This window comes from Capra hircus, chromosome 17 (genome assembly GCF_001704415.2).
Source record: "Capra hircus breed San Clemente chromosome 17, ASM170441v1, whole genome shotgun sequence".
Classification (NCBI taxonomy): Eukaryota; Metazoa; Chordata; class Mammalia; order Artiodactyla; family Bovidae; genus Capra; species Capra hircus.
Window position 1 is genome coordinate 37,352,137 of NC_030824.1, and position 13,967 is coordinate 37,366,103.

Genomic DNA, 13,967 nt, shown 5'->3' on the forward strand with positions numbered 1-13,967 from the left:
TTATTGTCACATGGTGCTCTCATAATAACAACAAAAAATAAAAATCCTTGAATAGATTAATCAACAAAATTATTGGTTTGAATCACTGCAGTCAGTTCATCTTTAAGTTTCTTACAGAATCTACAGAATCTATAAACTTGTTTTATATATCACTACTTTATGTTTTTTTTTTTCATTTGCCACCATCCTTCTTTTTAAGATAAACACTGCAATAAAGGCATATAGAATTTGTGATTGACAGGTATTTTAACCCCATCAGAATTAAGTAATAAACCTGAATTCAAAAAGAACACAGACTAGCTTTTCTTAACCCCTACCCCCCTGCTTTCTTTCTTCCATTTCCTCCATTTTCTGTTCTGTTTCTTCTGTCTTCCTTCCCTTCCTTTGTTCCTCTAACTCTTCCTCCTCCCTCTTTTCCCTTTCCCCCTCTCTTTCTCTATTTCTTCTTTAACTTTCTCCCTATCTCTTTTCTTACATAAAAAAGTGCCCCCCAGAGCAGTGTCAGCTGCCCTGGTAGTCCTAGCACAAGCGTGCCCATTGCCCTCATCAGCCTTGCTTGAGGAGGAGTTGATGCCCTTCATGATTTGTTTCCACTGCAGGGTCCTGGTCAGTGACTGGAGGCTGTGGCTCCCGGGCAAAGGGCATGGTGGAGGCTGAGGCAAACCAGCAGTTCACTTAATGGCCTGAGCCTGGTGGTGACCTCACGGTTTCAGAGAGAAACTGGGAGGAACTATGTTGTCAACAACAGGAAGTTGGTGAAAAATGAGAGATGCCCTTGGGGAGTGAAATGAAGAGCAGATGGCTTTAATTGTTAGCCTTGCTGTGACAACTGACAAGAGAAATTCTGCTCTCTTGACATTTAAAAGATACCAGAAATACCAGTGAGCACATTCCATGGCTTCTTGAAGGTTTCCATGTCAGGGAGTTCAAACTCCTCTCTATTTTTATTACTGAACAGTCCATAAAAACTGCAGGTGATAAGATTCCTGATGGACTAACCCTCTAATAGTTTGATAAGTCGCTGAAATGCCCACAGTGTAAGGCAGTGGGAAGTCGTAGGTGAAGGGAGGCGCCCGTGCAGAGAAGTTCTGAAGGATTTATATGCTGCTGCAAGCGGAAAATAAGTCTACAACTCAGGTGGAAAACAAGATCCATTTCCAAGCCCATGGGATTTTTTATTCCTATAACTTTGTAGAAATAAAGTTTAAATCTTATCTGTCATATTGTCATATAGAACTCCTCCTAAAAAGAAGGAAAAGATTTTTGTGGAACCTCTGAAAAAAAGATATAGGAAAAATGAATGTTAGCTCAGATATATGCTGTCTTATTTCCACAGTCAATTTCTATGTAAGAATGAGAATGCTGAAGTGCAGAAAATAGTGAGTGTAGCCCCAGATAGAAGGTATCTTGAGAAACAGTAAAATAAATAAATACACTCAATACTGAGAAGTAGAGGCTCTGTTCCATCAATATACGATCACTGGATTGAAGGTTCCTGATGCATTCTTGAAAGTGAAGTCGCTCAGTCGTGTCCGACTCTTTGTGACCCCATGGACTATAGTCTACCAGGCTCCTCCCTCCATGGGATTCTCCAGGCAAGAGTACTGGAGTGGGTTGTCATTTCCTTCTCCAGGGGATCTTCCAGACCTAGGGATCGAACCCGGGTCTCCTGCATTCCAGGCAGACACTTTAACCTCTGAGCCACCAGGGAAGTCCTAATGCATTCTTAGTATTAATAAATCGCTTCACTAATGATATGGAATAAGAACATTTAACTATTACTGAAATCTTATTGTAAGGGCTATTTAAAAGTAAGATTTACATGTGAAAAAATTTTCAAGCAGAGGCCATGGCACCTCTGTGACAACTATAACAACCTGATTTTCTAATTTTTCATTGGGATTTGGCGTATAAATCTCACAGAAATCCCAACCCTGGGTGGAATAACGCTATAGCATCCTTTCTACACTGGCTCCAAGAAGACCCCAGCAGAATTCAGTTCCAGTTACCCACATTGATGCTGCTGCTGCTGCTAAGTCACTTCAGTCGTGTCTGACTCTGTGCGACCCCATAGATGGCAGCCCACCAGGCTCCCCCGTCCCTGGGGTTCTCCAGGCAAGAACACTGGAGTGGGTTGCCATTTCCTTCTCCAGTGCTTGAAAGTGAAAAGTGAAAGTGAAGTTGCTCAGTCGTGTCCGACTCTTAGCGACCCCATGGACTGCAGCCTACCAGGCTCCTCTGTCCATGGGATTTTCCAGGCAAGAGTACTGGAGTGGGGTGCCATTGCCTTCTCCACATTGATAACTGGCTTGAAAATGAATGCTTTATTGGCTTTCATTTCTTCCCTGTCTCAAATCCCCATTTCCCTACATGTGTTTGCTGACCTCAAATCCTACTTGGACTGGAATCTTTGTGTCAGCCTTGATTAGGGAAGAACGCAAAATAAAGCACCCTTCCTGACTATATGTACATCCTGAACAGTGCTTTTTCACTGTGTTGCCACAGTCCCCGTGAGGTCATTCACATCCCACTCTATTTGAATCATTTGTTGATTTGTTCTCATTTTTTATCCTGCTTTTTGAAGTTGAGAACTGTGATTTAACTCTCCTTATTTGGATCCAAGAAATGGCTGGCCTATAGATAGTGCTTATGAGTGTTGTTGAATGAGTGCAAAGTTCTTCCAACTTGGTTGTTTCTCTGATCTACTTAGGTACAAGCTTTGGCATTTCTTCTCTCATACATCCTGCCCAAATTTTCCACTACCTTCACCATCACCCCAGCTCAGGCTCCTATCATTTTTTGCATAAACTGTTATAATTGTTTTCCTCCTGCTCTCCTAGACTCAGATTTCAGGTCTCTCTATTTTGCATCACACTCCAAACCACAGGACAACAATCATTCTGAAAATGCCCCTTTCACTTGCTCTCTCCTTTCCATAAAACATCTAGTAGTTCCCACCAGCCTTTTATGTTCGTCTAATATTTTATTAGGCGCGTCCCTGGTGGCTCAGGCAATGTGAGAGACCTGGGTTTAATCCCTGGGTTGGGAAGATCCCCTGGAGAAGGTTAAGGTTCTCATTCATTGTATTTTCCCTCTATCTAGATAAGCATTATATCCTGGAGACATAATATCACAATGGTTAAGAGCAAAGGCTCTGGAGGCAGACTATCTATTCAGATCCTAGATATAATCCTGCTAATCCTAGAGCTAATCTAATTCCCATTAGAGGGAATGATGGTCCTAATCAAAGGAACCTGTGAATGTTACCTAATATCATAGAGTTTTTGCAGAATGATTAAATCATAAATCTTGAAATGGGAAATTATATTGGATTGTCTGGATGGGTCCTGAATGCCATCACAAGTATCTTTTTAAGAGAGATGAGAAGGGAGATTCGATCCAAACACACAGAGGAGAAAGTACTATGAAGACCGACCAATGAGAGATTTGCAGAAGATGGCCTTGAAGGTTGAACAGAAGTATCCACGAGCCAAGAAATGTTAGGAGCCACAGGAAATAGAGTCAAGGAAGAGATTCTCCTTGAAGAAACTCTGGAGGGAGCACAGTCCTGAGAAAACCTCGATTTCAGCCGAGTGATGCTTTTTTCAGACTTCTCAAACTGTGAGAGGAGATGTTTTTGTTGTTTTAAGCCTCCAGGTTTGTGATAATTTGTTATATCAGCTACAAGAAGTTAATACACACCCCTTAGGAGATGCGATCTTGGACAACTTCTTTAAGTGCCCCCAAGTCTCAGTTTTCTCATCTGAAAACTGGTTTGTTATCTCCTAATGTGATCTGATGACTGAATGGCTTAATGCTTCCAAAGTCCCTAGTAGTATGACTGGTACACCCTGAACACCTAAAAACAGTTACTTACATTTTAAGAGTACTTTTGTGTTTGTCTACCCATTTTATTCTCTCTTTTGAAGAAGATCAAAGATTTCTACATATTCTTTAATTTCAGAACATTTCTTAGTATTGTATACATTATGATTAAACCTTAACAAATATTTATTGAACAGCATTTATTTATAAGACTAGATTCCAAGGATACAGTGTAGGGTAAAATATGGTGACTGAAATCAATGACTGTAATATCACGACCATTTTCACTGATTTAGGGTGAAAGAAAAAAAAAGTTATTATTTTTCCCCCAGATTTCAGAAATTAAATGCTTAATTAAATGCTTAATTATGAGATATGTGTTTTTCTCTAATATCAATAAATTGACTAAATTTATACATTTGAAATATTTTTATCCTTGCAAAGGGAGAACAAACATTCTACTTAGTCTTCTTTTATTTGTGGATATTCTACAGCATAAAGGAATAAGGAAGATTGAGCACCTTTATCAATTACCCTGCAATTTCCCATTTAGTTGCTGTGTTCATCATTGCAGGTGAACTTCAAGGCTTCACACTGATCTGAGCCCAGGGCATGGTGTGTGTGCACGTGCTAAGCTCCTTCAATTATATCTGATTCTTTGCGACCGTATGAATTGTAGTCTGCCAGGCTCCTCTGTCTGTGGGGATTCTCCAAGCAAGAATAATGGAGCAGGTTGACATGCCCTCCTCCAAGAGATCTTCCCGACCCAGTGATCAAACCTATGTCTCTTATGACTCCTGAATTGGCAAGCGGGTTCTTTACCACTAGCACCACCTGGGACGCTGGGGCGTGGTGCATTCTGGCATTTAATATTTATTGCATGAACAATGCTCTTCAGTACCTCTGGCTTGGTGTGTTATAACTTCTCAGACCCTGGTCAAAGAATACCAATGGTAGATACAGTTGTCCCAAGTGGATTTTAATAAAAATGCACACTTTCCTATTTATTGCTTGGTGGGCCTTTTGATATGACATTCAAACTTTATAAGCAATCACTTTGAGGAAAGAGAAGTTGAAGATCCTGGTCCTGACCTAAAAATACTATGCCCTAGCATTCCTAAAGTTTAATGTTGGTGACTATCAGGAAAGCAAATATTTCACGCAAGGGTAAGCCCTTTAATTGCGTTTGTGTTGAATGCCTGCCAGCTCCACATGTAGAGGGTTCTACAGGTATTTTTCTGATCTCAGTCTCCCATCTGTGGCCATGTCAAAAGTGCCTGTGGGTAGAAGGAAAGAGGAGGAAAGTCAAAAGCACAGGAAGAAACGCAAGGGGGTCAAAGGAATGGAGGCAAGAAGGGGAGCAAGTGAAACCCTCTTGGGAGGGGAAGCTGTGTTTCATTTTAGTTGCTTGGTTTGGAAGGAAGCCTGTAATATTGAATAGCATAAGAAAACACACTGCAGCCCTCTCTAGTTTCTCTGAGTGTATGTAGAACTGCATTAGTAAAACCCAAAATGAAAACTCTCATGAAATTGTATTAATGCTCTATTTAATTATTTGTAATTAGTAAAGAAAAGTTAATTAAAAAGCCATTTAATTTTGCCTCTGGGGGATGAAGTACTAAATTAATTTAAATTTGTTAGTGAAGATTCATTTAAGTTAGTTGTTAGTAATTTCTCTCCCTTACTTCTTGTCAGTATACTAGACAAGGATTTGTAAAAACACATATTCATAAAAAGAAAAATGCAAGAGTATTGTTCATGTGTCTTTTTTAAGTTTCCACTACTATAAGATAATAAAAACAAAGAATAAGTACTGAGAAATGCTTTACCCCATGGACAGTTTTAAATGAGCTCTTCAAATCTTACTTGATAATTGGCTTATGTGAAGTTGGACATGTTTGTTTGTAAGCCTCATTTTACTGATTGCCAAATTGAGAATAAAAATTGTACCAATTTTATAAAGTTTTTGTGAGTGTTAGGTACATGCACTTAGAGTGCAGGCACATAGTAAGTACTCAACAAATATTAGCCTCATCTATTATTTTTGAGTGGCTTCAACCTAACTAGGGGAAAAAAAATCAACAGTAAAGACAAACAGCAGATACTATAGATTCAGTTATCCATATGAGTTATAGATTTATCTGATGGACGAGCAATGGGTTTTTAGATAAATGTTTCATTTGTTAGTTCAATAAATTCATTCAATATTTATCAAGCAACAGTTATATGCTGAGCATTGTTCTAGGGGCTCCTGTTCTAGTGAGAGACAAAATAAAAATACCTCCACTTCCATAAAGCTAACATTTCAGTGCTAGAACAAAGACAATGACCCAGTAAAAAATGAATGGACAGTGTAACACCAGACTATATCATAAGTGCCAAGAAGACAAAAATAGGATAGGGGGCTGGTTGGGAGAGGTGTATTATAGTATGGGAAAGCTAGATTTAGCAGAGGGAAAAAATTACAAGACTGTGAGTTAAATTTGATTTTCAAATAAATATCAAATACTTTTTAGTATAAGTATGGTATATTGTACTAAAACATTCTTTGTTGTTTAATGTTAAATTCAAATTTAGTTAGGCATCCTCTATTTTTATCAGGCAACCCTAGAGAGGAGTAAGGGCCTGAAGATGAGACTAATTTTATTTTTCTTTCAGGTTTATTGAAATAAAATTGTAATATATTTAAAGTTCACAATGTGATGATTTGATATATGTATAGTTCATGAAATGATTCCCACAATAAGTTAATTAATGTATGGTTAATTCCATCAACTCACATAGTTATCTTTTTAAATTTTTTTGAAGACCACTGGAGGAAGAAATGGCAACCCATTCCAGTATTCTTACCTGGAAAATCCCACGGACCGAGGAGCCTGGTGGGCTACAGTCCATAGGGTCACAGAATCAGACATGACTAAGCTACGAGTGTTTACACACATACATACACACTCTGAAGATCTACTGCTTGAGCAAATTGCAAGTATACAATATAGTGTTATTAATTATAGTCACCAGGCTATACATTAGATCCTCAGAGCTTATTCATCTCATAAGTGAAAATTTATAGATAGTTTAACACAGATCTGCCTTTCATCCAGTTTTTGTTGAAGGGGTTAAGGTGCGTACTTCAGCTCTCACGATTTTCCCTTGTTCACATCTAAGGACACTAATGCTGTGCCATGATCATACTAATTCAGTGTTTTTCTCCCTGATGGTACAGCTGTAGTGTGAAGAAAAATTTCCGTATTGGCTGTAAACACAGACCCTATGTCTTCCTATACTGAAAAAATATAGCACAATACTGAAGGAAAAAATCTATTAAATTCTTTGTGAAAGTTTAAAGACATCTATGAAGATTTGCTTTTTTTTTTGGTTAGGAGTAACACCATTTCAATGTTATATTCAATGATGATTTTATATTAGAAGCCACTGCTAGTCACAACAGACTGTTAAAGGTATAATCTTTGGTATATTTGAGTTTCTCTGGTTTGAGAATTAAAATAATATCCAGTGAAATGTACATAGCTTCAGGCTGGAATGAATCTGGAACTCCTAACCCTCCCCATGTAATCTGCTCAGTTCATTACTGCAGTGAATGATTAGGTCTACATGCACTGAATTCTAAAGAAGCCCCAGACAGGACTGATACATGAGTTGGATTTGCGTGATCACGGCCTGAAATCTATGTTTCTAGGTGTGGACAAAAATTCAGTTGAGGAGGCCAGGCAGGCAGAAAAGCTAGAGTTTGGGAGTTAGGGTGGTTTTGCTTTTTTAAAAAATTATTTTTCTCCTTTATATTTCTAAGAGGAATACTACAATAAGAATGTCTTTGATTTGAGGAAATGCAGGCTATTTAGAATACAAACCCTGGGGAGAGAGAAAAAGAAGTAAGTAGGGGGAAGGGATGAAGAGAAGGAAGGGAAAGAAAAAATGAGAAAAGAGAAATAAAAAGAGTGGACAGAAGAAGGAAGGAAGACATAAAGGGGAACGATACTAAACTACGTTTATCTGCTCATTAAAATATTTTTATTTTAATATAAATTTATTTATTTTAATTGGAGGCTAATTACTTTACAATATTGCATTGGTTTTGCCATACATCAATATGAATCTGCCACGGGTGTACATGTGTTCCCCATCCTGAACCCTCCTCCCAACCTCCCTCCCTGTACCATCACTCTGGGTCATCCCGGTACACCAGCCCCAAGCATCCTGTATCATGCATCGAACCTGGACTGGCGATCTGTTTCATATATGATAATATACATGGTTCAATGTCATTCTCCCAAATCATCCCACCCTCTCCCTCTCCCTCTGAGTCCAAAGACTGTTCTATACATCTGTGTCTCTTTTGCTGTCTCACATACAGGGTTATCGTTACCATCTTTCTAAATTCCATATATATGTGTTAGTATACTGTATTGGTGTTATTCTTTCTGGCTTACTTCACTCTGTATAATCGGCTCCAGTTTCATCCACCTCATTAGAACTGATTCAAATGTATTCTTTTTAATGGCTGAATAATACTCCATTGTGTATATGTACCACAGCTTTCTTATGCATTCATCTGCTGATGGACATCTAGGTTGCTTCCATGTCCTGGCCATTATAAACAGTGCTGTGATGAACATTGGGGTACATGTGTCTCTTTCAATTCTGGTTTCCTCAGTGTGTATGCCCAGTAGTGGGATTGCTGGGTCATAAGGCAGCTCTATTTGCAATTTTTTAAGGAATCTCCACACTGTTCTCCATAGTGACTGTACTAGTTTGCATTCCCACCAACAGTGTAAGAGGGTTCCCTTTTCTCCATACCCTCTCCAGCATTTATTGCTTGTAGACTTTTGGATTGCAGCCATTCTGACTGGTGTGAAGTGGTACCTCATTGCGGTTTTGATTTGCATTTCTCTGATAATGAGTGATATTTAAAATGAGACTACTAATGATGTATTTTAAATTGGAGTTTTTAATTTTTTGAAATCAAATATGGTGTCTAGGGCCAGGTGACAGGAATTTCCAGGCAAACTTTTTATTGTGCTTTATGTTGCTTAATATAAATAATTCCCTTTAGGAATTCAAGCTTTTTATTTTGGCAGTAGCTTTTAAAAACGACTTCATTATGTTACAATCTTTTTTCGTTTGTCTTTTTGAATGACAGCAATTTCTGATGGATTTCCTTAGAAAATAATACATTTATGTTCTTTGCCAGTGTCTCGTATCTACCGCATCTGTGTGTGCTCAGTTGCTTCAGTCCTGTCTGCCTCTATGGGACCCCCATGGACTGTAGTCCACCTGGCAAGAACACTGGAGTGAGTTTCCCTGCGCTCCTCCAGGGGACCTTCCTAACCCAGGGATTGGACCCTGGTCTCCTGAGTCTCTGGCTTTGCAGGTAGATTTTTTACTGCTGATCCCCTAGGGAAGCCCCTATCTACTGCACTTATACTGAAATGCTCAGATTAAAAAAAAAAAAAGAATTCTTCCTTTCTGCAGTAGTCTTCTAATTATTTTCAAATCTCACTATCATCATCATTTGTTATTGTCATCCTCCTTATCATTATCATCCAATCTTACTCTCAAAACTCCACTGGATGCCTGACGCTGTGATAGGAATTATCCAAAGCAGCTCTTTGGCTGAGTTGGATGACCCTGCCCCAACTTCCTGCCTCAAGATAGACTTTTATGTTATGTTTCTCAGGCTGACTGTTCGGAGACTGAATTAGTCAGTTGCTGCGGCTGTTAACATATAGAAACTGTCTTTCTTCCTCAGGGTAGAACCTAGGTTGGTTTCAAAACTCTACACTATCACAGCCTAGTGACGGGAAAGCCTGTTTTCCAGCAGCCTCTGCCCTTTACTTATTTCTCTCACTCCCACCAATTTATCTTTGCAGTTCTAGGGAATATTGCCAAGTCCCTTCTAGATGGGGGTAAGCACTGTAAATCCCTAATTCCCAAACTAATCTTATAGCAGGGGACATGTTCTGGGCAGCCTTCCCATTCTGCTAACACCACACGTATTTTTTTTTTTTCCTTCCTGAAGTGCGTTCTATATCCTGCATGCTTCCTTATCCAAAAGTTAATTATCAAATTTACTGCGTACTGTAAAAAATTCAGAACACCTGAACCTGGGACAGCATACCTTATTTTTATTATATGAACTGAGAAATCAGCTTGAATTTTTACTTAACCAGTAGAGTTTAAGTTTCCCTAAAACTGGAGACCATTTGAAAGAATTGGTTTCAGTGTGCTCAAAGACAAACGAGTCCCTCTAGATCATTCAGAAAATGTTGTGGACAAGTGCCAACCCTCAGTTATTCAGGAATAGATGATCCAGTGTTTGCTATTTCACAATTTTCTTTTGCATCTAGATGTTGTATTTTTGACCACTTGTACTGGTTATAGTATTTATCAAAATAATAGAGAAAAGGAAGATAATATTCAAAGACCAGCATATTATCATATGATAGTATTCATAGACATGAAGAACAAATTTCCACATAATTTGAACAAGAAATATAAATTAAAAAAAACACGATAAAAAGTCACTCTAATATCAAAACCAGATCAGGTGCCAATATAGCCAACATCACTGATGAACACAGATGCAAAATCCTCAGCAAAATACAGCAAACGGAAGTCAACAATGCATTAAAATAATCATACACTGTGATCAAATGGGATTTATTCCAGGGACACAAGGCTTTTTCAATATCCACAAATCAATCAATATGATACACCACATTAACAAACTGAAGAACAAAAATCATATGATCATCTCAATAGATGCAAAAAGCTTTTGACAAAATTCAAAACCCATTTATGATAAAAACTTTCCAGAAAGTGGGCATAGAGGAAATATACCCAAACATGAAGTGAAGTGAAGTCACTCAGTCGTGTCGGACTCTTTGTGACCGTATGGACTGTAGCCTACCGGGCTCCTCCGTCCATGGGGTTTTTCCAGGCAAGAATACTGGAGTGGATTGCCATTTCCTTCTCCAGGGGAACTTCTCGACCCAGGGCTTGAACCCAGGTCTCCCGTGTTGTAAGCGGATGCTTTACCGTCTGAGCCACAAGGGAACATCATGCTCAACCGTTGAAAAGCTGAAAGCATTCCCTTTAAGGTCAGGAACAAGACAAGGATGCCCACTCTCACTATTTTTATTCAACATAATTATGGAATTCCTAGCCAGAGCCATCAAAGAAGAAAAAGAAATAAAAAGAATCCGAAGGCAAAGGAAGAAGTAAAACTGTCACTGCTACAGATGACAGGACACTGTACATAGAAAATCCTAAAGATGCCACCAGAAAATTACCAGCACTCATCAATGAATGTGGTAAAGCTGCAGGACACAAATTAATACAGAGAAATCTGTTGCATTTCCATACACTAATAACAGGAATTTAAAATATAGTTTTTATTGCTAGAATATCATATTACTATACTTTACTAGTACTCCAAAAGGGTGATCAAGTATAGCTCATTATATAAATATGCTGTTAAATATTACAATTATTGTCATAATGACTATTTTCTGGCATCTTACAACCAGAATTTTAAAATTTTTTGTTACTTCTAAAATGAAAAATTGCTTTATAATTTATAAATTTTATTTTAAGTGATATTTAGGAGATAACATGAGGCTGCTGCTGCTAAGTCACTTCAGTCATGTCCAACTCTGTGTGACCCCGTAGATGGCAGCCCACCAGGCTTCCCCGTTCCTGGGATTCTCCAGGCAAGTACACTGGAGTGGGTTGCCATTTCCTTCTCCAATGCATGAAAGGAAAACCTGAAAGTGAAATACCTTAATAATTTGGAAATGACATGGTGCTCTGAGAATAAAACTTTAAATAATACAACAGATCTATTTAAAGTCTTTTATTTAAGTACACTAAGAATGGTTTCTAGCATAGAAGGGCTACAAAGTAACATGTCTTCTCTAAAAAGATGGGATGTCAATCAGAATGGTTTTGGTCAGTCATAGAAGACTTAAAAAAAAAAAAAGCCATATACAGCCACAGAGACAGAGACAGTTATACCAATTGGGAGAAAAAAAAAATGTCTTACAAGACCAATTAACATGTATTTGTTATGTTGTTGTAAAGGAGCCATCTAACATTCATTGTGGGCTTCACTGGTGGCTCAGATGGTAAAGGATTCTCCTGCAGTGTGGGAGAGCTGGGTTCAATCCCTGGGTTGGGAAGATCCCCTAGAGGAGGGCATGGCAACCTACTTCAGTATTCTTGCCTGGAGAATCCCCATGGACAGAGGAGCCTGGCGGGCTACAGTCCATGGGGTCACAAAGAGACGGACATGACTGAGAGACTAAGCATAGCACACAGCATTCATCACACAGTGATGACTCTCATTATATGATGGGATTAAGGAATCACTCCTCATTTTGTTCCGATATTTCTGACTGCATTGTGACCAAACAAAATGACAGAGCTGGTGGCTAGATAGTGATATTGTTCATCACACGAGTGAACCAGTCTTCTGCTTTTATAAATCATTCTCTGTTTGAAAATATCCATCCAAGACTAAATATTGTGCAGTGACAGTCTTTCAGTTGAAGCTTAGCTTGTGTCTTAGATAATGACACAAATTTGGGGACTGATAGTCTGGTCACTATTGTGAAAAAATCTTGGTAATAAAACTTTTGAATTCTAAGTAGGTATCTACTCACAGGTCTTTTGCTTGATTGACAATAACAATCAGATTAAAGCATAAAGCCAATTGGGAAAAATCCCTGTAGGTAATGCTTTTTCTTTCACGCTTATCTCAATCATTGTCTTTCTCTTTCTTCCCTCTTTCTTTCTTCTGTATCTACACATTATTCAGTAACAAATTACTTTGCTAATAGACACTGTTTCTTGCCCATCAAAATTTAAGAAAATGTATATTCTGAATGCAATGGGCTTCCCAGATGGTGCTAGTGGTAAAGAATCCACTTGCCAATGCAGATAGACTTAAGAAATGCAGATTTGACCCCTGGGTTGGGAAGATCCCCTGAAGGATGGCATGGTAACACTCCAGTATTCTTGCCCAGAGAATCCCATGGACAGAGGAGTCTGGCAAGCTGAAGTCCATAGGGTTTCACAGAGTTGGACATGACTGAAGCGACTTAGCACACACACACATATTCTGTGTGCAATGCAGTATAAATATTGCAGTCTTCGATGAAGAAGCATATAATCTAAAGAGAGAATTCCATTCATGTAAATGATAAATACTATTTATATTCACACATGCATATGTGCATTTATTTCCACATTGTAAATGAAAGTCTAGGAATATTATCTATATTAATATAACTTAAAACATGTAAAATACAAAGAGTTTAATATCAGTGATATATAAATATAATAACCAAAAGAAATTAAGAACAGAATTAAACACTAAATAGAATAAAGTACATAGAGTTTGGGCAATTTCTCAAGCAGGTAGAAACAAATAATCACTAACACCTAAAAATTTTTCAAATTTGACTAAAAATCCAGTAAATGCAATAAAATTTTTAAAAAAATATCATCTTTTACCCATCCAATTAGGAAAAGTTAATACCCAGTGATGGCAAAAGTGTAGTGAGATTGGCATGCTTATGATTCAAATATCAAAATGAATAATGTAGTTCTATTTTATAGACATGCAAAAATATGAAATGAAATAAAAGCAGATTATAAAACTGTGAAATATAGATGCTTTATCGTCATTAAGCTTCTATTAAACTTTGTGTACTTGTAGCATGGATAAGACATAAATGAACAGGTTTAGACTGTATACAGAGAAAAGTCTAGTTAGGTGTTTTCTCAAATTTATTTCTGTTTATTCCTTGGTGACAGGGTATCAGGTATTTTTATTTCTCTTTTTAACTTGTCTATAGTGTATACATTTTTACACTGAACATCCATTTTAAAACTATGTGTTAAAATAGAAAACAAGAGTAAATATACACATAAATACATGGGAAGAAGGTGGGGATCAGATACTTATTTCAAGGAGAACCTGGGTTTTGTGTTCTTCATTTTGCATAAAAGACTCAAACAGATAAATCTCTAATTAGTATAAAAGAATAGGCTCCTTTTACTCAAAGAGTGGTTTTATATTTGCTGGTTTTTTTTTTTTTTTTTTAAATGACATAGAAGTG